Genomic DNA, 23505 nt, shown 5'->3' on the forward strand with positions numbered 1-23505 from the left:
CTGGTGAGGTGGTCAGTGGCACCGGTGTCGAGGTACCAATTCTTGTCGCGGTGGCCGTATGTAGCCATGTTGCCGCTGCGTTCATTGTAGCGATCGCGACAATCGGTGGCGTAGTGCCCCTCGTCGCGGCATATTTGGCACCTTGGAGGACGACGGTTTCTGCCGCCGCCGCCGTTGTGCCGGCCACCGTTGTTGCCACGGTTGCCATTGGAATCATCGCGGCCACCATTGCCACCACTCCTGTTTCCAAGGCCACCATGGCCACCATTGCTGTTCCGGTTGCCGTCGCGGGAACCGGAGCCATTGCCGTGGCGCACGACGTTGTTGGCTGATGAAGAGAAGTCACTGCTGTTCGCGGCATGCTGCTCCTGACGCGCCTCGAAGCTGAGAAGGTAGGCATAAAAATCGTAGAGGCTTACTTCTCCTATGAAGATGGAGAGCGCAGTCATGAGGGGGTCATATTCCTGACCCAGCCCACCGATTATGTGCCCGATGATCTCGTCATCGGACAGTACCTCGCCGACGGTGGCCAGTGCGTTGGCATAGCCTGTCATCTTGTGGAAGAATTCTGCCGCCGACATGTCCTTCTTCTTCGTCTGCAACAGCTGCATACGGAGTTGGCGCACACTGGCCCGATTCTGGGCAGCGAACATAGCACCGAGGGCAGTCCAAACGGCCGCCGCGGAGGTCGCTCGCGTCATCTGGGCGAGCACTTCCTCCGTCATGGAGGACAGGAGCGCGCCGAGCACGGCCTGGTCGGTCGTCCTCCATGGCTCGTACTCAGGGTTGGGCACGGAGCGCACAGCATCACCGGTGCCCTCGGTGATCGTCTTCGGCGACGCTGGGACGGAGCCGTCGAGGTAGCCGAACAGGCCGGCGCCGGTGAGGTTTGGTACAGCTTGCGCCTTCCATAGCAGGAAGTTGGCGCGGGTGAGCCGGACGGTGATGAGGCCGGCGAGCGACGACATGGTAGAGGTGTGGCCGGAGACGAGCGGGCCGGCGGTGGTGGTGACGAGTGTGCCGGAGGTGGTGTCAGCCATGTCATGGAGAGATGGGATCGAGGCTCTGATACCACGTTAGACAACAATATGTTTGCCGTGAATTGCCCCATGGGCTGCACCTCTATTTAATCTGATAGACCTTGTACAACAAGGATACAATCAATCTGATACTAATCAGATTATAGACTACCATACACAGCAGATTACAATTGCTACGTAATATCTCCATTATAATTACATGAGATATGACTGATACTATTCTATGTACGTTAACATTTGATGGTAAAAAAAATCGTGTTGTGCCGTGATGGAATTCCGTATGTGTCCGAACGTTACTGCTTTGATCACGGCGAGACACATATCTGGAGAGCGTACGACAGTAAACCAACGGGACTTGCTTTTTTTTTGTGCAGGAAAAAGACGACGTGGACTTGTTTTTTAGGGGTGGACGTGGACTTGTTGGTGGGATTGGAGCCACGCGTGTGTACCACTTTTTCTTTTAGGGGCACGCGTGTGTTTACAACCAGGGCGCTATTACGCGTAGACGATGGACAAGATTTGTAAACCGTCTTGGCGCTGAAGCACGTGCACACTTCCTTTCAGCAGCGCAATCCCATTGTCTTTCTCCTCTGTCTTGCATCCTTCGTGCTCGCCAATCCACACATTGGCTCTCTCTGCAGCAAACAACAATGATGCATAACCCACCGTGGCACTCTCTCTGGCGACCTCGCATCATCGGCATCACCGGCGAGCGCTCCAATCCAACACCGAGTGCTGCATCGCAGCTCCGAGAGGCGAGTAGCCCACGGTGACTGCTTCCTCGCGGCACCGGGAGCCACCGCTGTTGCTCCATGGCAGCACTGAGCGTGGCAGGGCACCAAAGCAACACCGACGGCACCCAGCGAAGCTCCATTGAAACTCCATGACAGCACCGCGCGGCACGGCAAAGCTCCAATGCAACACCGGTGGGCATCCGGCGAAGGTCCATTGCAGCACCGCGCGGCGACAAAGCTCCAACTCGGCATGGACGGCTCTCGGCGACGAGCGGCGCCCCCTCCGGCCTTCCCATGCTGCGTTGCAGCAATGATGATGAGCGGCCCCCCTTCGGCCAGCCTTCGCGTGCTGCGTTGCAGCACAGGTTATGAGCGGCGCGCCCCTCCGGCCCTCCCGTGCTGCGATGCAGCAGCACCCCCCTGCCTCCCCGTGATACGCTGTAGCACCATCGACAAGCAGAGCGGCGCCCGTTCCCCTTCGTCTTGAGTGGTTACCCCTGCCTCCGGCACCCTCCTGCTAGCTGCGTATGCCTCCCCCTTTTGCAGCAATGGTGCTGATTCAACCGCCAGATTGCAGCACCGCGACAATGGCGCGTGAGGTGGCCGGCGTCAGCCTTGTTCGCAGCAAAGGTGGTGCCCCCATGGCGAGGTCGCGGTGCGGCGGAGACGTTTCAGAGAGAGCTAGTGGCTGTGTGCCCTTCGGTTTGGGATCCAGCAGGTGGTCGCGTCGCCATGGGAGCCATCCCCTCTCGAGCTAGACGAACGAGAGATGAGGCGAGCTAGATGTACGAGTGATGAGGGGAAAAAGACGAAGAGGGAGAAATCTATGGAGAATAAACGTCTCGAAGAGATAAAGTTAGAGCGAAGCGGTGGCCGCAGGGGCACTTGTCGCGCAGCGGACGCGGTTTAAATTGTCGTTATATCTGTCAGTGGAAAACAAGTGTTTTCCTTACAACTAGCAGCATTAATCGGAGGCAAATGCCTCTAAATTACAAACATCTTTCCTGGTACCAAAAATAATTGAAGTTCTAGGATTATCTTCTGGCATCAAACTTTTTTAAGTCTGATCAAATCTATAAAAATATCTGCTAAGATCTAGTACAATATGAAATACTATATATTAATGAATCTAATAATAAAGTAAATTTGATGTACTAGATGTTGATGTACTTTTGTGGAGTATATACTTGGTCAAACCAAGCAAAGTTTGACCTAGGACAAATATGAAACTTCAATTATTTTTGAAACGGATAGAGTACTTCACAAATAGGAATGCTAGATGTCGTACCATCACTGACCTACCCGTCGGCAGCACGCACCATTACCGCCGCCACACACATCGACCGCGTGGGCTCCCGGTAGCACAGCGGCCGCCTTGCAAAGTGCTCATCTGGCACAAGCACCAGAAAAAAAAAACTCGTCTCCCCCTACCATGCACTTGAACAGGGAGATTGAAGTTAGGCACACAAACTCCGCCAAGAGGTCATGCTTGATCGCAGAAGGGTTGCCGGCACTCGCATATGTACAACCTCACGAGTTATTCCCTTCTTCTTGCATCAGATCGATGGCTGCTGCCCTCCCTAAGTTCCTTGGAGGTGATCACATCATCAAAGCTTACATAACCTGGATTTGTCTGGCAGCCCTTAAAGCAGGCATTGGCTTTTGTTGCTGCTGGTGTGTCGTATGTAGTCGATAAACATTTCTTTGGCTTGTTGATGATGGTGAGTCGTATCCGAAGACATGTGATCCTGGCGAGACGATTGTTTTCGATGACGCTCTTTCCCTAATCTAGATCTGGTGTTCCCATTCAACGTCGCTGTCCACCATTGGGGGTCCATGCTGTTAGAATTCAAACTGTATAGAGATAGGACTCTGTTTAACTTGTGTTCTCTCTCTATCTCTTCTTCTCTCCCGTATCTTCTGTAACCTCTCGATCTCTCGATCTCTCATAGATTGCAACTTGTACGCCAAGACCATTATATATATAGGACGACCATATGGGACACCTAGGTGCCCAGGCTCCTTACCTCGTAACCATTGGATCTTAGATTGTTCCAACAGATATGGATATTAGACACCTTCCATATATGCTTATGGACGTAATTGTTAAGTGCCAATAAATGTATGATTTAGGTGCATTAATATCACGCGCTGTGATAAATGTAATTGATTCTCTTCATTTATTTCCTTGTACAAAGAATGGAACTCGTTTGAACGTATATACATACAACCGTACTCCTTTCTGTGGATACGGTATGTATGCACGTGCTAATTTCATGGGTATGTGACTTTTTTGCGGGTACTTGAGAATATTGGAACGATGGTCTATACTCACAAAATTTCGAATGTGCCACAATCGAGTATATTTATTTTGGGTATATAAATTATGTGTTTCATACTTTAATTATCATTTTGGGGGTATATCATATTTACTTTTGGGTATATTATATTTATATGGGTATACCATCTTGGGGTATATCATATTCGAGGTGTATTATATTTATTTTGGGTATATCATATTTAATTTGGGTATATAAATTATGAAAATTATACCTAGGACAAATTCGGAGTATATATATTTCCAAAAATGATATTGCGGGTATATCATTTCTTTGGTACATCATATTTATTATCATCTTGGGGATATCATATTTAATTTGAGTATATAAATTATGAATATGATACCTAGGACAAATTTTTACGACATACATGTCAAATTTATTTTGAGGTATCTACATACTCGTAATATTTTTGGGTACATACATTGCGTATCGTAAGTAGGTATTTGATAACTCAGGCATGTATCAGTGATTTGGAGTACGTAGACTATTTAGGTATATGTACATATCAGATCTATGTACATTCTCAAGATATGTCGGGGTATCTACATACTCATGATATTTCTGGGTATATTCATTACGTCAGTTAATAGGTATTTGTGATAGCCAAGGTATATCCAAAAAAAATTATTTGGTATAATACCTCCGGTATGTGTATATTCTTAGTACATATAATACTATGGGTATATGTATATTTTTCATTAAGTTTAATATTTATGGTATGTTCATATTTTCATTAGATATAATAGCGTGCGTATGTGTATAATAGCCTGCATATGTTCATATTTTCATTAGACATAATGTTTGGAAATGAATTATTGCTAGTAAATCAACCTAATTAATTTGTTGGAAAGCAATCATTGACCATGAAGGATAGTAGTGCATGCAAATGAAAAATGGAAAGCTATTATTTCATGAATTGCATGTCATGCACTAATAAAAACCACTTTCCATAATGGGCCTAGGTGCCCCAAACAATTTACCTATATATATATACCTATATATCAATGCGGCCCGAGACAAAGGGTTCAACGCTTCCAACCTATTTTACATGGTAGTCAGAGCCTCTTCCTCATAGATCAAAGATCGCATCTAGCTACCTCCCAAAAATCGCATCAAGCCTCCTCCCTCGACTGAGATCATGTCCACCACCGCCGCTGCATCGCTGTCCGGCACCTCGGGCGCGCTCACCACCTCGTTGTCCTCCGCCTTCGCACCGTCCTCGTCCAGCACCACCGCGGGGTCTCTTGGATCGCCACCACAGGAGAAGCTCACGAGGGGAAACTTCCTCTTATGGAAGGCCATTGTGCTACCTCAGATTAAAGGCGCCCAGATGGAACACCACCTCGACAGGAAGAGCCCGCCACCGCCGGCCACCCTCACCGTTACCAAGGACGGCAAGGAAGAACAAGTCTTCAACTATGCTCGATCTCTCTGGTACGCACAATAGCAGCAGCTTCAAGGGTATTTGATGGGATCTCTCTCCCGCGATATTCTTGCACAGGTCGCGACGTTACAGACGCCGACCGAAGTCTGGAGCGCCATCCATGCCATGTTCGCCGCTCAGAGCCAAGCCCAAGCCATCAACACCCGCATCAAGCTCACTAACCTAAAAAAAGGTAACATGACCATGGCTGAATATCTTGGCAGGATCAAAAGCCTCACCGATGAAGTCGTGTGCACTGCCGCGGCCCTCTCCGATCCGGAAATCGTCTCCAAGATCCTCGTTGGCTTGGACATGGAGTACAATCCGGTCGTGTCTACCCTTGCCGCTCGGGTGGAACCCATCACCGTCCAGGAGCTGTACAATCAGCTGCTGAGCTTCGATGCCCGCCTCACCCTCCTTCATGGCGGCGACCTTCGGCAGTCATCTGTCAACTTTGCTGCTCATGGCCGCGGCCGTGGGCGCGGTCACCAGGGCAGAACCGCGGCGGTGGCCGCGGATGCGGCACTCCTCAAGGCGACGACGCTCGCTCTGGTGGGAGCTACGGCTACACCAACGGGGGCGGCTACAACAACTCCACCAGCAGCGGCGACGGCTTCAACTCCAACAATAGTCGCCGGCCTCCCGCCTCGCGTCCTCGCCCCCGTTGCCAGCTCTGCAAGAAATCTGGCCATGAGGTCATGGATTGTTGGCGTCACTTCGACGAGAATTTTGTCCCTGACACTCGCCATGTTGCTGCTGCCATGCGCGAACAAGGAGGAGATGTCGTTTGGTACGTTGATTCCGGTGCCACCGACCATGTCACCAATGAACTAGAGCAACTTGCTCTTCGTGAGAGGTACCACGGCGCTGATCAGATCCCTACTGCAAGCAGAGGAGGTATGGACATTTGCCACATTGGTCAAGCTTCAATTAATTCCCCTAGTCTTAAACGTGATCTCGTTCTTAAGGATGTTCTTCTTGTCCCACAAGCTGATAAAAATCTTGCATCCATGTCTCGTCTAGCCACCGATAATAATGTCGTTTTTGAAACTCACCCTCGTTATTTTTTCATCAAGGATCGGGCAACGAGGGAACTTCTCCATCACGGTAGATGCATTGGGGGTCTCTACCCAATCACATCCGGAGCACTTAGTCGCCGGCGTCGTCAAGTCTACTCCGTCATCAAACCCTCCTTGGAAAGGTGGCATCAACGATTTGGACACCCATCTTCAGTCATAGTGAAACAAGTAGTTAATAAGGACAATCTTCCTTTGTCCCATAGTTCCATTAGTGAGTATGTTTGTAAAGCTTGTCAATGTGCCAAGAGCCATCAGCTTCCGTATCCTAAGTCTCATAGTGTCTCTCATGCTCCTTTAGAGCTTATTTTCAGTGATGTGTGGGGCCATGCCCGAGATTCTTTTGGAGGAAAAAAATATTATGTGAGTTTCATTGATGATTACAGCAAGTTTACTTGGATTTATTTGCTCAATTATAAACCTGAAGTTTTTTCTATCTTTCAAGAATTCCAGAAACTTGTGAAAGACAATTTGATAGAAAAAATTTGTCAGTCCAAAGTGACTGAGGAGGGGAGTATGAGAAACTCAACTCTTTCTTCCGGAGCATTGGGATTGATCATCATGTGTCGTGCCCTCATGCACATCAACAGAATGGTTCTGCTGAGCGCAAACATCGCCACATAGTTGAGGTTGGCCTCTCTCTCTTAGCTCATGCTTCCATGCCTCTCAAATATTGGGATGAAGCGTTTATCACCGCCACTTATCTTATCAATAGACTCCCTAGCAAAGTCATTGGCAATTATACTCCATTAGAGCTCTTGTATCATCAAAAACCTGATTATAACTATCTTAAATTTTTTGGGTGTGCTTGCTACCCCAATTTGCGTCCATACAACCACCATAAACTTGAATTCCAATCCACTCAGTGTGTCTTCCTTGGTTATAGCAATCTCCATAAAGGGTATAAGTGCCTTGAAATTTCCACCGGACGTATCTATATTTCACGTGATGTCTTTTTTGATGGACACTCTTTCCTTTTTCCAAACTTCATCCTAATGCTGGAGCTTTACTTCCTGCGGAAATTGCACTTCTACCAGATTTTGATACACCTTCTAATCACGGGGGTGAATTAACTAAACTTGATCATGTGCAAAAATCCCAAGGAAATTCTGATTCTGTTGCAATTTCTACTAATGCAAACTGTGATTTCATCTGTGACGAAACAAACAAGGAGGGCACGGAGCACGGTGCAGATTTGGCTGACATCACGAGATCTCAGGCGGATCCGCGCGCTCAGCCTGGCGCCTCTGCCATCATGTGATCCCAGGCGGATCGCCTCTTGGGCCTGGACTCACGTGGGCAGGCGGCCGACCGTGCAGACCGGGTGGAGCCCGCTGGTCCCGACGCATCGCCCCGTGCCACGTCTCCGCGCACCGATTCGCCTGCCAGCCCATGTGCGGCAAGGAGCGAATCTCCCGACGCCGCGTCACCACGGGCCTCCTCAGCGGCCGACCGCGGGCGCGTGCCCGGCCCCACAGCGACCAGTCGCGGTTGCGCGCCTGGATGCTCGATTGGTCGGGCGCCAGAATCTGCCTCGGATCAGGAGCCTGCGGATTTGTTCCCTGCCATGGATAGGGAAACGGCTGGATCTTCTGTGGGTGATATAACTTCACCAGGATCGCGTGTTCCATCGTCCACAGCGGCTGCTCCTGTACCTCCTACAACTTCACTTCGGCAAACAAGGTCCCGGTCAGGTATTGTGAAAGAAAAATAGTACAATGATGGTACTATAAGGTATGACAAAATTAAACGTGCCTTTCCTACCACTACCGGTGAACCAATTCACTTGCATGATGTCTTGCTGATAAGAATTGGAAGGAAGCCATGGACAATGAATATGATGCACTTATGAAAAATAAGACTTGGCACTTGGTACCACCAAAACATGGAGACAGCATTATTGATTGTAAATGGGTGCACAAGATAAAAAGAAAGTCTGATGGAAGTATAGACAGATATAAGGCTAGACTAGTTGCCAAAGGATTTAAACAGAGGTTTGGAATTGACTATGAAGATACCTTTAGTCCTGTTATTAAGTCTGCTACTATTCGACTTGTCTTGTATATTGCCATTTCCAGAGGTTGGAGTTTAAGACAGCTAGATGTTTAGAACGCGTTTCTTCATGGTGTTCTTAAGGAAGAAGTGTTCATGAGGCAACCACCAGGTTATGAGGATCACAGCACACCACAGTATGTCTGTAACTTGGATAAAGCATTATATGGTTTGAAACAGGCCCCAAGAGCTTGGTATTCCAGATTAAGCATGCAGTTGCAACACCTTGGGTTCATACCATCCAAGGCAGATACCTCATTATTCTTCTTTAACAAAGGCAATGTTACTATTTTTTACTTGTTTATGTTGATGATATAATTGTTGCTAGCTCAAGTACAGAAGCCACTACCTGCTTGCTTAAAGGTTTGAAATTAGAGTTTGCTCTTAAGGATTTGGGTGATCTTCACTACTTTCTTGGAATAGAGGTAAAGAAAATTAAAGATGGCATACTTCTCTCACAAGAAAATTACAAAACTGATATTCTCAGAAGAGTGGGATTGGAGAAGTGCAAACCAATTAATACACCAATCTCTACCTCAGAAAGCCTCACGGTGGAAAGTGGAGAAGCTCTTGCACCGGAGGATGCAACAAATTATAGGAGTGTTGTAGGTGCTTTGCAGTATTTAACTCTTACACGTCCTGATATTTCCTATTCAGTGAACAAGGTATATCCGTACTTACATGCACCTAGAACCACTCATTGGACTGCAGTCAAGAGAATCCTAAGATATCTTAAGTATTCAGAAGGACTTGGACATCAAATCAGCAAGTCTTCTTCTCTGCTTGTAACCGCATACTCAGATGCAGATTGGGCAGGGTGTGCTGATGATATAAGATCTGCAGGTGGTTTTGCTGTATTTCTGGGAACAAATCTTGTGTCATGAAGCGCAAGAAAACAGGCCACGGTCTCAAGATCAAGTACAGAGATTGAATATAAAGCCTTGATGAATGCTACAACTAAAGTAATGTGGATACAGACACTACTCTATAAGCTTGGAATTAAAGCTCCTCAGGCTGCAAGATTATGGTGTGACAACATTGGTGCAACCTATCTCAGCCAAAGTTTAAGAGCAGATGTACCTTCATTTTTCTATCTTTCTACTTCATTGGTCCCTACTTATCAAGTGCTAGTCGTCAGTTGAGAGAGAATAAGTCAAGTTTTATAGTGTCTTTCTATATTGTGTTGTTGGCTATAATGTTTGAAAAAATGGCTTAGATTATTCATAAAATCATCTTATTATTTAGCTCGAAAATAGCTCGAGATCGCCTCGATATCGATATAATCTAAGCATGAGCCACTTTGTACGGCTCAACCTTGAGCTTCACTCAGTTTGAGCTCGCTCGAATTTTAGTATAATCTGAGCTGAGCCCAGTCCAACTCGCTCGAATTTGACTCGTTTGCAGCCCTAGTCGTATCCCTCTTGGAGCGCCAGGCTTGCTTCCTTCTCTACCCTTTGGCCTACACCCATGGTCCAAACCGTCGTCCTCTTAGGATGAATGCTGAAGTGGTGGCGCAGTGTATCGTGTCCCTCTTAGGGTCATCCTCGTTAAGTATCTGTTCCTGCGCCAGCCGTCGACGACCCGCCGCAGCACCTCCACTCTATCTTCTGCTCGCAACCCGGCCCTAGCCGGATCGTTAACGGGGACGATGATGTTGACCAGATCGGCAACGACATGTTGACCAGATCGGCAACGACTTCCTCGAAATATCCATCCACGAGAGATTTGCATAGCGCATCCGATGGCATAGGCGAAGCCGCCTTTGGCACTCCGGCGATGAATGTGCCATCATCATCTTCTGCCTCATCCTCGGCGAGAGCCCAAAACCTCCCCCCGACACCCCGGCTGGCGGGAAGGTCCAGGCCACCGCTGGTAGGCAGCCGGGTCGCCCTTTGAGTCGCCTCACTCATCACCGGTCGTTTTATAGAACTTGTATGTACATATCATTGCAATACTTAAAGTTCGGATGAAACGTTGGAGATTAATTGTCTCCCGTTATGCGCCGAAATAAAATTGCACCTCGTCGTTGGTGTCGTCTACCTCATCTCTATCTTTCCCTCTCTTGCTGCACACACATGCCTGTCACGTACACACACGTACAATAAACACACACAACACAGACACACATACGTACATCAGGCGTACACGCAGTCGACGGGGTATAGCTAGCACACAGGGCAAACACGGACGGACACACTTCACACATGTGACGAAGCGGAAGGAGGCTGCAGCCTCCCGTGACCGAAGACACATGGAATCAACTGAGCGATCAGAAAATTTCAGGTGCCTGATGATTAGCAAAAGCGTACATACACATGTTACTCTAACCAAAATGGCAATACCGAAGATGAGTAGGCTTTGAAATGTTGAAATAACTTGGATTTTTTTTCACCCACAGGGGAAGTCCATACTGAACTTGGATGTCTCATTCTACGACCTCTGCATTGAGTTAAATTGGGATTTTCAGTTTTCACCCAGAAGGGAAGAACCATTCTGAACCTGCATTTTTCCTCTACGAGTTCTACGTAACGAAACAAGGCTAAGCTTTCCACTCGTCATGTCATACACGCAATAGCTTGGAACACCATTGCCGAGCTTCTCGCAATCATGGCACGTGCATGGGTTCAACCGCCTCCGTATCCGTGCCCAGTCAGTGCCCAAGATAAACACACGATTTCCTCGAAATGTCTGCCCGTAGTGTTCCGTCGACGAGCCCGCGAGTGCCCTTGAGCAAGTCCTGCTCAGGAAGAGGAGCTGGCCATCCAAGTCATTCACCTCCAACCACTGTCTCTTCTCCAAATCTGCCTCGAACACCTGCAGATTCATCTTTGAATGATGAACGTAGGCCGCGTGAGGGATGTACCACCGCACCATTAGTAGCTTCCTATTATCGGATGAGACGACCATATAGTGCTTCACAAGAAACGACGGCGACGATGGGTCGATCCCTGGCGGCAGCGGTGTGGGATCCTTGATGACTTGCTCGACGCAACATGGCTGTCCAATCTCATGGGTGAAGAGCTGCTCCGATGATATGAGCGCGAAGATTTTTCCACGGTACAAGGCCATGTCCCTGTACTTGTAACCATACTTGGACCCATACATATTTGTGGTAAGCAGAAGCACCCATGAGAGCTGACCGGTGCCCGGCCGGAAAAACACCAAGCAATAGGCGGAACCTGGCCTTCCGGCGTCACGGTTAAGGATCGCAACGAGGAGACTGGACGAGCACACGAGGACCTTACGCATGGTGAAGGCGACGCCCTCTGCGGGAATCAGTGGCCATGTTCTCTTGGAGCCACATGGGTCATGGGCGCCCCTATCGCTGCACTCGTCGGCACACTCATGGTGGTCCCTCGGGATCTCGATCGTGGATGAAGAGTCACGAAGGAAGAGTCGGCGGCGGTGCTTGTAGAGAAGGTAGCTGCCGAAGGAGGTGACGTCGGCGCCATGGCTCGAGCGAAACACCTTGCCATCGGCGATGCTCTGGTAAGCGCCGCGGCCGAGGCTGATGCACGGCATGGCCGGCGGCAGCTCCCGACGCGCAGCGAGGCGCCAGTCGCGGCAGACAGCTCCAAAACTGAGGCGGTCCCGATGGGACGGTAGACGGGACATGATGAGGGCGGCAAGCTCTGGGGGGAGGTCCGGCCATGGCGAGCGCGAAGTAGTAATCTTGCCAAGGCAGAGACCCATTGATCGATGTGAACAAAAGGTAATTGATTAGTTTGTCAACAGGACGATTTGGCAGACGTAAATACGATATGAGCTAGGCTAGGTTTCCGTTGATACTTTTTCAACCAAGTTTCCCGTCCATGATTTATTATAAAGGAGCTGTGCTGCGATAGAATACCGTGTCCGAACGTGACTTGATCACGGCAGTCCGAAGCACGTACAGAAACAAACCAACAGGAGATGGACTTGATAATAAACACTAACGCCCACCTCAAGCGAAAACACTAATGCCCACATGTGTGGCAGTTTTGCAACTCGCCCACACGCGTGAATCATCGTCCAGTGCAGTTTGCACGAATTTTGACACATTGAGGCAGAATTTGCATGTCATGTAGGACGGGCTTGGTGTATGGGCGTTGGAGAGTTTGCCCACACGCCCGCACCATACTGTTTGCCAGCTGCGCTGTGTGGGCGAACTAGTTTCTGCCCACACAGCCACCACCTAGTCCATGCGCGTGTGGGCGAACTACTTTTCGCCCACACGACACTCCTATGTTGTGGATGGCAACTGCAGTTACGCGAACGTGGCAACTAGGTAAACACACATGGCAACTGTGATTCTTTTGCTAGATGTCAACTATAGTTGCGCGTATGTGACAACTAGATAAACACACATGGCATTTGTGATTAACCATACATGGCAACTATGGTTGGACCAACTAGGTAAACACACATGGCAACTACTGTGTGACCAGATGTGGCAAGTAGTTAATCACACACGGCAACTACGGTTTGTTTACACGCGGCAACTACCATAAATTAGACATGACAACTATAGTTAACCAAAACAGATAGAGTTGCCATGCTTTTACAACTACACTTTTCATCCCGGATAACTACATCTGCCAACAAGGATGGCAACTAAATCGTCATCCCGCGGGTACCAAACGTATCTGCGCCAGGACGTGTGGGCATTTTTGCTTCGTGTCACACGCTCGGGGTGGAGATGAGTAGTACTTGTTGGGCGTGTGGCACGAAGTAGCCGCACCCACACGTGTGGGCAATTCTAATGTGCGCCCACAACCCGCCCGTGTGGGCTGCCTCCTGCTCACACCACACACGGTGTGTGGGCGCATGTCGAATATACCACATGTGTGACAGTTATCGCTGTCCTAAGAAATTGAGTTCATAAGCACACATAGAATATACTTCGATTATTTTCCATTAAAGTTTCAATAAACCGTAATCACGTGAAATACAAACAAACTGTCTACATTTGCGCTCTCTTTCACATTATACAAATTGTTGAAATGGAGATTCTACGGCTATCGGCTCAGTGAAGCTGGCTTTGGAAAGATACTGCATCTCATTCTTCATGGCGTCTTCTCTGAGAATGGCGGATATGTTCGTGCTTGTATCATCTTAATACAATAATTTGAATCAATAAAATCTTCATTTATTGTGAAAAAATTCACATGCATTGAGTTTACATGAGATTCTAAGCACACCAACACAAGAAACAAAGTTCAAGATGAGAAAATCAAGCGGTTTTAGAGTAAGTGATCAAATGGCAATAAGTCCCCTACGGAAAAAGACTATAAGTTGAATCCATGTGTCAACAATACTACCTAGGATACCTCGAAGACATGGCCAACTCTTCTTCCATACTGTATTGTCTAGTTGACCCATCAGTGATTCTTCCATTATGGTTGATGAAGCATTCGTCGTGACACCATTCTTCTCAAGTCTGTTGGTGCCAAATTCATCTAAAATATACTCCTTGGATGGTCAAAGACCTTCAAGTGTCAACTCCACTTGCCTCATGGTTGGACGCTCCTCTCCTCTTAATTTTGTACATGCCAGTGCAAGTGCAACGGCTTCTTCAACTTCTTTGCCTCCCTCATCTGTAATTTGTGGATCTAATATTTGTGACAGATTACCCTCCTCAAAACAATGCAACAAAATGTATAACAAGGCCTTCACCTTCAAAAGACAAATATGAAAATGGCTTTTGTCGAGTAAGCAGTTCTATGAGCATGACTCCATAGCTGTAGACATCACTTTTGCCTGTGAGCCGCCCTGTGTGGAAATACATTGGGTCCAAATATCCTATTGTACCTCGAACCATTGTTGTTAACCCCGATCTTTCCACCGAAATATATCTTGAAGCTCCAAAGTCGGCTACCTTTGCTGTTAGAGCGTCATCCAAAAGTATGTTAACCGACTTCACATCTCTATGAATGATGGGCACTGAAGCTGTAGAGTGAAGATAGGCTGGTGATTTGGCTGTTTCAACTGCGATCTGAAGCCTGTCTTCCCATGACAATGATCTTGATCCATCGATGTGAAGATGATCATAAAGGGTTCCATTGGATATTAACTCGTAGACCAACATTGGTACTTCTGTTTCAAGGCAACAACCATAAAGTTTTACCACATTTCGGTGATTGATCTGTGAGAGTATAGCAACCTCGTTAATAAACTCATCAATCTCCCTTTGAATAATCTTCTTTGGCTTCTTAATGGATACCACATGGAGGTCTGACAAAATCCCTTTGTATACTGTACCATGCCCTCCACCACCAAGCTCACGAGTTTTATCAAAATTGTTGGTTGCCTTCTCTAGCTCTTCTAAGGGTATGATCATCCTTTCAGCAATATCAGCTCTCTGTGATACCAATTGTTGCAACAGCTGTCCTCGATTTTGGTCAAAGAATTTTCGCTTCAAAATTTGTGCCTTTCTCTGTTTAAGTTTGCTGGAAATGAACCATCCAGCAAGAACTGAAACTATGAGGCCCCCAGCACTAGCAATACCAGCTCCAACGCTAACTGGAAAATACACAGACATAGACACACGTTAGTACGTGGTCATCCGGTCCCCTGGCGTATTGTGTGTGTTTGTGTCTATACATAAAAAATAAATGACTTGTACTCTGTATGAATTGAATAGAATACGCTTCATCGGATCTCAAATTAATCTAGACTCAAGTTCACTAAGAAATAACGAACTGAATCAACATACAAATGTGAAGATTATGTCTTTGTGTGTTGATAGTTCTCTTCTGAAAAAAGCAAATAATATAGGTATCCCCCACCAAAATAAGTAAACCTGCAATGGACTCACCTATAATCATGGACCTGTGGCGGCCTGCATCCGGAGCTGGAGAAAAACAAGATACAAGGGAAAATAAGTTAGAATTTACTTAATTGCTAGCTAGGCTAGATGCATGCATACTAGAGATAATTATTCAGTTGATAAACTTGTTAATTAGATAAGCTAGCCATATATATGCTCCCTTCCGTCCCATAATATAAGATCGATGTTAGTATGTGCTAACCTTTGCATCCCTGGCCATCGTCGTTGGCGTAGGGGTTGCCATCGTGGCATGTATAGCCTCTGTTCCCCGAGAAAATTCGTTATTTGACACTGTCTTAAAATCTGGTTTCTTATTTGACACTGGAAAAAAATTTCTTCCCTATTTGACACTAGTCCTAAATTTTATTCCCTATACGACACTTCCGTCCATTTTGAGCCTAAATGACACCTGAAAAGACGACTTTGCCCTTTATGTGGTATGTGTGTGTGCGCGCGCGTGTACTGTTGCGTGTGTGGGTGCACGCGCACATGTGTGCTGCTGCTGCATGTGTGTGTGCATGTGTGCTGCTGCGTGTGTACGTGCGTGCGTGTGTGTGTGCTGTTGCGTGCCTATGTGCTGCCTGCGTGTGTGCTGCTGCTGCATGTGTGCTGTTGCGTGTGTACGTGCGCGCGCGCGTGTGTGCGGTTGTGTGCCTATGTGCTGCCTGCGTGTGTGCTGCTGCTGCTGCGTGTGTGTATGTGTGTGTGCTGCGTGAAGTGTGTTGCTGCGTGTGTGTGCGCGCGCATGTGTGTTGCTGCGTGTGTGTGTGTGCACGCGCGCGCGCGTGTTGTTGCGTGTGTGTGCGCGTGCGTTGTGTGTTGGTGCATGTGTATGTGTTGTTGCGTGTGTGCTCCTGCCCTCGCACTGATGCTGCGTGTGCGCGCTATTGCCCCCACACACATACCACATGAGGGGCAAAAGAGTCTTTTTAGGTGTCATTTAGGCTCAAAATGGACGAAAATGTCATATAGAAAATAAAATCTAGAAGTTGTGTTAAATAGGGAAGAAAAACTTTTTCAATATTAAATAAGAAAGCAGATTTTAAAATAGTGTCAAATAAGGAATTTTCTTCTGTTCCCCCGCTTGCAGTGGCTGTGCTTGCTCTTGCACTTGTTGGATGTAGTACAGTTGGGTTTATCAGATAAGATCTCCCACTGTAGAATAATAGGGACCTCATGCACGACTCTGGCTGACTGTTGCTTATCGGGGCCCAGCACGCCGGAGAAAGCCAGGTTATCGTACCACCCTTCTGCTGCAACAAACACAAGCGCACGTGACATCGTATTTCCGGCGAATGAACTCTGCTTGCCGAGCCAGCCCACACTCAACTGCTTGGGCATCCCCCCTGTGGAGTCCTGGGAGATGTGTGTCTGGCAGCAGCCCATGCCGTGGCAGTACTTGTCATTTGGGTTCCGACGCCGGCCATGCCCTTCTCGGCCTCGCCCTCGGTGGTCCACGTGGCCAACGTCGGTGTCTTTGTCCGAGGCAATGCTGCAGAAGGAGACGCATCCACTGAGGATGTCTGGGCCATTGTCGTTGCTGGTGCGGTGCCCGAGCATCACACCCCATGAGGACAAGCTCGTTGCTGGCCGAGAGCGAGTAGGGTGCGATGCCATGGTTTGGGAAAAAAAATAGATCGTCCTCCACATAGGTGCTGTTTAGGAATGCTCCGGCGTGGACGGCGCGCACGGTGGCATTATCGAGGTGGACCTTCTCGACTCGGAAGTTGCCACTGTCGTCAAGGAGCAGCCGTGGTGGGTCATGGGTCTTGTCGCAGGTGAGGTTGAACCCTGGATTGAAGCAACCAGCGGGACCCATGCCTTGGATGCCGAATGGATACGGCACTTCCACATCGCCGCAGAGCGTCGTGCAGTTTCCTGCATGCGTGTAATGTAGGTTCAATTCATAATCAGCGGTGCACTAACATTTAAACTCTTGAAGGAGAATTGATGAGCAATGCTACACCTACGTACAAGTCTTACGTAATTCTTTTTAATCCTACGTGCTGACGTGGCCCAAATTAGGGGGCGGAGGAGAGGATCTATGAAGGTTACGTAAGTTGGCTACGTAAGTTTACCAAGGTGTAGCATTTTTGTTGATGTATATGTTGTTTGCTAACACTAGCAGGACAGCTGAGAACTTGAGACTTACCATTTTCCTTTTCGGACATGCTGTGAGTCTGTTCAGACGTTCTGGTTTCTTTTTAACAGACTCTCTCCTGTCTTTTTTACTTTGCGTATTAGGTTTTTGTCAAGTCAAATTTTGCAAAGTTTGACTAAATTTATATTAAAAAATATCAACATCCACAATACAAAATATATATACTATAAAACTACATTTCGCAATGAATCTAACAATACTGATTTGGCATTATGAATTTTGATACATTTTTTTATAAGTTTGGTCAAAGTGAAGCTATTTCAACTTACGACAAATCTTATATGCATGCTTAAAAGGACGGGAGGGAGTATATGGAACTTGGAGCACGCTATCTTCTGGTTTCATTTCACAGATATATGGAATGAGGAGAACACTATCTTCTAAAGAAAAAGGTCCAGATGCTCGCAAAGAACAAATAAAAATAAAGTTACAGCTATGGCCGGTCAAGTTTATTTTTTAGGGAACTAGCATAGTGGTCTTCGCAAAATTGAGAGCATCATATGTTTTATTCTGTCGAAGGTGTTAATTATTTTTAATCTTATACAATACATTTTGAACATCTGTTTATCATTTCATTGTATGATGGGCCGCATTTTAGAATCGGTACATGTCTGGTGTAACATTGACCTTTATTTTGTATGTTAGCAGATTTTTGGTGCTAATACATACAACACAAAAAATGTCAAATGATAATTTTCTATATACTGAATGATATGGATTTTTTCCAACAATAGTTTTATATAACGAGGCGTGGAGCCGTGAGTAAACCAACAAAACTAACCCACAATAGTCTTGTTCGGTATATCAGTTGTCACATGCTTTAGCGTATGTTTTCATCAGATAGTAGCGGCGAGCATCAAGCACCGATTTTTTTATGCAGTGCTACAGTGAGTAATCCAATTATCTTCCCGTTCATTCTACTCACTATTCTTGCTCGCATATACTATTGAATCTATCTTTTATAAGAGAATTTTTAAAAAATAAATGACCATCACACCCTCAAGCCTCAGGTTCCGTTAATCAATGCTTATTTATGTACTGGTTCATCAATGCACATGCTGGTGTCTACTCATTCCCCCGTCTTTTTTGGATCACTCCTAAATTGTTTCTGTAAATTGTCAATAATGATTTTAATTGGAATTATAGATTATTTTTAATACATATAGTTCAAAATAAGATATTATTTGATAAATATCTAGAGATGCAATTCATGTTTCTAAATTGGAAAAATGCTAAAAAAATGCAAAAAAAAATTTGGCATTAACAACACAACATAACTAGATGATACCCCGCGTGTTGCAACGAAAATGAGTTGCAATATATTTCAATGAGATTTGATTGAGTGGAATATGAACATTTAAATTAATAACATATGAAGCAAAATTGAAAATACACGACTTGTTTTATTTGATTTTGATAGTTGTAAAATATTTTAAATATGAATAATGGAATAAAAAATTATTTTCCCATGGTTGGTTGCATGTGGTGGCTGGTATTTCACAATGCATGGTTGCATGTAGAGATCGATCTTATCACATCCATAATAGTATAATGATATGACATGCTTGTACGTAGATAACTAAGTCAGTCGGGTGACTATCTTATGGATATATAAGATATGTTCCATGTGGCCGATCGAGTTTGCTTACCACTGCTAGTGAGAGTAGAATCGACGCATCCGCCGGGTACGGCATGATTTCCCTGAGTTCCTGGCGGGCACCGGCACACTATTGATCCTCCTACGTAGCTACACTCACCGTAGCACTTGGTGATGTCCTGTGGCTGCTCGCACCGGTCATCATCAACTACAAATCAAACACACATAATCAATAATAGATTCACTAACTCAATCGGCTCGTAAATACTGTGCCATCCCAAATCGGCCAAGTCGATAAAAAAAATGCTCATACATATGGCATCAAATGTATACCATATAATAGTAGTTAAAATGTATTTTCTGAGAAATCTCATAAAACTAATTCGATGTTGTAGACGTTGATGTATATAGCATCTGGATTTTGAGTGAAGTAAAGTGCATGCGTACCTTGGCAGCCGCCGGGGACGTAGGCATGGCCTGTGTAACCCTGATCAAATCGGCAGTGGCATGTATACGATCCTGTGGTGGGGATGTCCAGGCAGCTGCTGTGGTTGCTCTTGCATGGGTTGTTCGCGCAGCTGCCACTGATGTCATACCTTAGATAAACGGGAACATCCAGTAGTGTTGCGCTACTGTGCTGGGACTTGGAGTTGGAGTAATTGGAGAGCCAGTAGTCGAACCAGCCTTCCTCTGCGACGAATGCGCTCGCGGGGGCTCGCTCACGTTCCTGCCGAACCAGCTCAGCTCCACGCCGTACTGCCCTACCGGTGCTAGGAACGGTTCGTCGATGAGGATGGGAGCACGGCAGCAGCCTTCGGCACCGGAGCATCCGCGGTCGAACTGGGGGCTGTCGCCTTGGCCAGGATCGCTGCAGAAGGAGTAGCAGCCGCTTATTGTCATGGGCTTCGCGGTGGCAGTAGTGGAGTTGCCCTTGTTCCTGCTCCTCCACAGCAGCGTCGACCGCACATTGCAGCCGATGAGGACAAGCTCGTTGCCATTGGACGGCACGAATGGCCCCCTCAGGCTTATGTCGTCAGACCAGCTGGTGCTTAAGTCGACGTCGCGGACCAACTCCAGCTTGGACAATGAGTTTATGTACTTGACCCGGAGATGCTGGTCTTTACCGTCGGCACCGGGGAGGAGGAGAAGTAGCCGCGGGGGGTCGTGGCTGTGGTCGCAGGTGAGGTTGAACCCCGGCTGGTGCAAGAAGCAGCTGGGGTCCGGGCCAATGCCGAACGGGTATGGCACCTCCACGCTGCCGCACGTCGTGACACAGTCACACAGCCGGGCATCCCAATCGGCAGACTGGCTGCTGCTCCGGCTCCGGCAGACAGCACTAGGAGTAATACTACTACTGTCATTACTGACGCTATCTCATGCGCTAGCTACCTCTCTCATCTCTAGCTATCAGTGTGACTCCGCCCATGGCCGGAGCTTATAAGGTTGCCGGCTAGCTCCAGGCTAGAGTTGCAGGTCGACATCGATCTCATCTCATTCCCACCTACCAGACGCTCCATCGCTTAATTAAAACCTTGATCTCATTGCTTGGGTAGCTTTACATCACATGCATGAGCTTAAACTATGATCGATTACAGCTTTCTCACGAGTAACTTTGAACACTGGACCGGACTCGACTGGACTGGAGTAGCTGAGTGTGTGCAGTGACACTCACTAGCTCCGTCCCTATCGATATGAGCAAAAACAAACTTATCACCGTCGCAGCCAGCTCAAGATTCCCCACTGACACCCACCGCACGCCGGCCTCAGCCGTAGAAAATCAGAGATCACACACGCAAAGGGTAATTAAACAAAGCAGGAAAGCTAACTGCGTGATATAGATCATACACGCTGAAAGATTTAACAGATTAATTCTGTCAGACTCAGACCCGGTCAGCCGGAGGCAGGTATGTACCACTGGAATTTTAGCGGTCTGGAATGTTTACACTAGTAGAAAACAAGGCTTTGGTTCGGGCATGGCCAGCCTATTAGTCCTGGTTCTTCACGAACCGGGACCCATAGGGGCATTAGACCCGGTTCGTGAGCCCAGGGGGCCGGCCGGGGCCTCGTGGGCATTGGTCCCGGTTCGTCTAGATCTATTTGTTCCGGTTCTAGGCACGAACCAGGACCAATGGGCCGCGCTCCTGGCCCACAGCCATTGGTACCGGTTCGTGCCTAGAACCGGTACAGAAGGGGGGGGGGGGTGTTAGTTCCGGTTTCTGCCACGAACCGGGACAAATAAGTTGCCTATATATACCCCATCGTCGCAGTAGAGTACTCCACAGTGCTTTGTTTTTTGCTGGCCGGCGAGGGGGAGGGCATTGGGTACTCTAGCTCACCTCCTATGCACACGAGGTGTTCGATAAAATGTCCGAGCCACACTAGTTAAGCTTTCTCCTCTCGAAGCTCGACCTCGGAGCTTCATTTTTCTCGAGATTTGTCTAGGTTTAGCGGTCCGTCACACCCCGTCCCCGTTTTCACTGCCGTCGATCGCTCGCGCCGATCTCGTCGCCGGCACCACCGTGGTGAGCCTCTTGTTCTTATCTTCTTTCTAATTTTCTTACTTTAGATAAATACTTGTCTGATTTTCTTACTTTAGATAGATACTTGTCTGATTTTCTTACTTTTGACACACATAATTATATATAATGCACGCAGATGAACCGGCAATGGATGTACGGTGACAGACACACCTCCGAGTACATTAAGGGCGTGCATAATTTTCTCGATGTGGCTGAGGCAGACAAGCAGAATGGTTTTATGTGTTGTCCATGCCCTAAATTTGGGAATATGAAGTCTTACTCTGACCGGAAAATCCTTCACACCCACCTGCTTTACAAGGGTTTCATGCCACACTATAATTTTTGGACGAGGCATGGAGAAATAGGGGTTATGATGGAAGACGGCGAAGAAGAAGAGGACGATGACAACTATGTGCCCCCTGAATACGGTGATGCTGCAACGGGGGGAGCTGGTGAAGATCAAGAGGAACCAGACGATGTGCCCAATGATGCTGTTGAAGATGAAGAGGAACCAGACGATGTGCCCGATGATGATGATCTCCGCTGGGTCATTGTCGATGCAAAGACGCAATGCGAAAGTCAGAGAAGCTGAAATTCGATCGCATGTTAGAGGATCACAAAAAAGGGTTGTACCCCAATTGCGAAGATGGCAACACAAAGCTTGGTACCGTACTAGAATTGCTGCAGTGGAAGGCAGAGAATGATGTGCCTGACAAAGGATTTGAGAAGCTACTGAAAATATTGAAGAAGAAGCTTCAAAAGGACAACGAATTGCCCGACAGTACGTACGTAACAAAGAAGGTTGTATGCCCTCTAGGATTGGAGGTGCAGAAGATACATGCATGCCCTAATGACTGCATCCTCTACCGTGGTGCGTACGAGGATTTGAACGCATGCCCAGTATGCGGTGCATTGCGGTATAAGATCAGACGAGATGACCCTGGTGATGTTGACGGCGAGCCCCGCGGGAAGAGGGTTCCTGCGAAGGTGATGTGGTATGCTCCTATAATACCACGGTTGAAACGACTATTCAGAAACAAAGAGCATGCCAAGTTGATGCGATGGCATAGTGAGGACCGTAAGAAAGATGGGAAGTTGAGAGCACCCGCTGACGGGTCGCAGTGGAGAAAAATCGAGAGAGAGTACTGGGCTGAGTTTGCATGTGACCCAAGGAATGTATGGTTTGGTTTAAGCGCGGATGGCATTAATCCTTTCGAGGAGCAGAACAGCAATCACAGCACCTGGCCCGTGACTCTATGTATGTATAACCTTCCTCCTTGGATGTGCATGAAGCGGAAGTTCATTATGATGCCAGTTCTCATCCAAGGCCCTAAGCAACCCAGCAACGACATTGATATGTACCTAAGACCATTAGTTAAAGAACTTTTACAGCTGTGGAATGGAAATGGTGTACGTACATGGGATGAGCACAAACAAGAGGAATTTAATCTGCACGCGTTGCTGTTTGTAACCATCAACGATTGGCCCGCTCTCAGTAACATTTCAGGACAGACAAACAAGGGATACCACGCATGCACGCACTGTTTAGCTGACACCGAAAGTATATACCTGGACAAATGCAGGAAGATGTGTACCTGGGCCATCGTCAATTTCTTCCGACCAACCATCAATGTCGAAAGAAAGGCAAGCATTTCAAAGGCGAGACAGATCACCGGAAGAAGCCCGCCATGCATACCGATGATCACGTACTTGCTATGGTCAATGGTTTACACGTAATCTTTGGAAAGGGTCC

The 23505-nt window shown here is 47.3% G+C and overlaps 1 non-coding gene and 1 pseudogene across 1 annotated transcript; one reads left to right on the plus strand and one right to left on the minus strand.

Moving 5' to 3' along the window:
* The first annotated feature begins 5818 nt into the window (after positions 1-5818).
* On the plus strand, positions 5819-5942 carry LOC125517778. Its single transcript, XR_007287793.1, has one exon. It is a non-coding gene; the product is annotated as a small nucleolar RNA Z247 (small nucleolar RNA).
* Positions 5943-13963: 8021 nt separating this feature from the next.
* LOC125516867 lies at positions 13964-20087 on the minus strand (annotated as a pseudogene).
* Between the last annotated feature and the right edge of the window lie 3418 nt (positions 20088-23505).

Source organism: Triticum urartu, chromosome 6 (assembly GCF_003073215.2).
Source record: "Triticum urartu cultivar G1812 chromosome 6, Tu2.1, whole genome shotgun sequence".
In the NCBI taxonomy this organism is placed as follows: domain Eukaryota; kingdom Viridiplantae; phylum Streptophyta; class Magnoliopsida; order Poales; family Poaceae; genus Triticum; species Triticum urartu.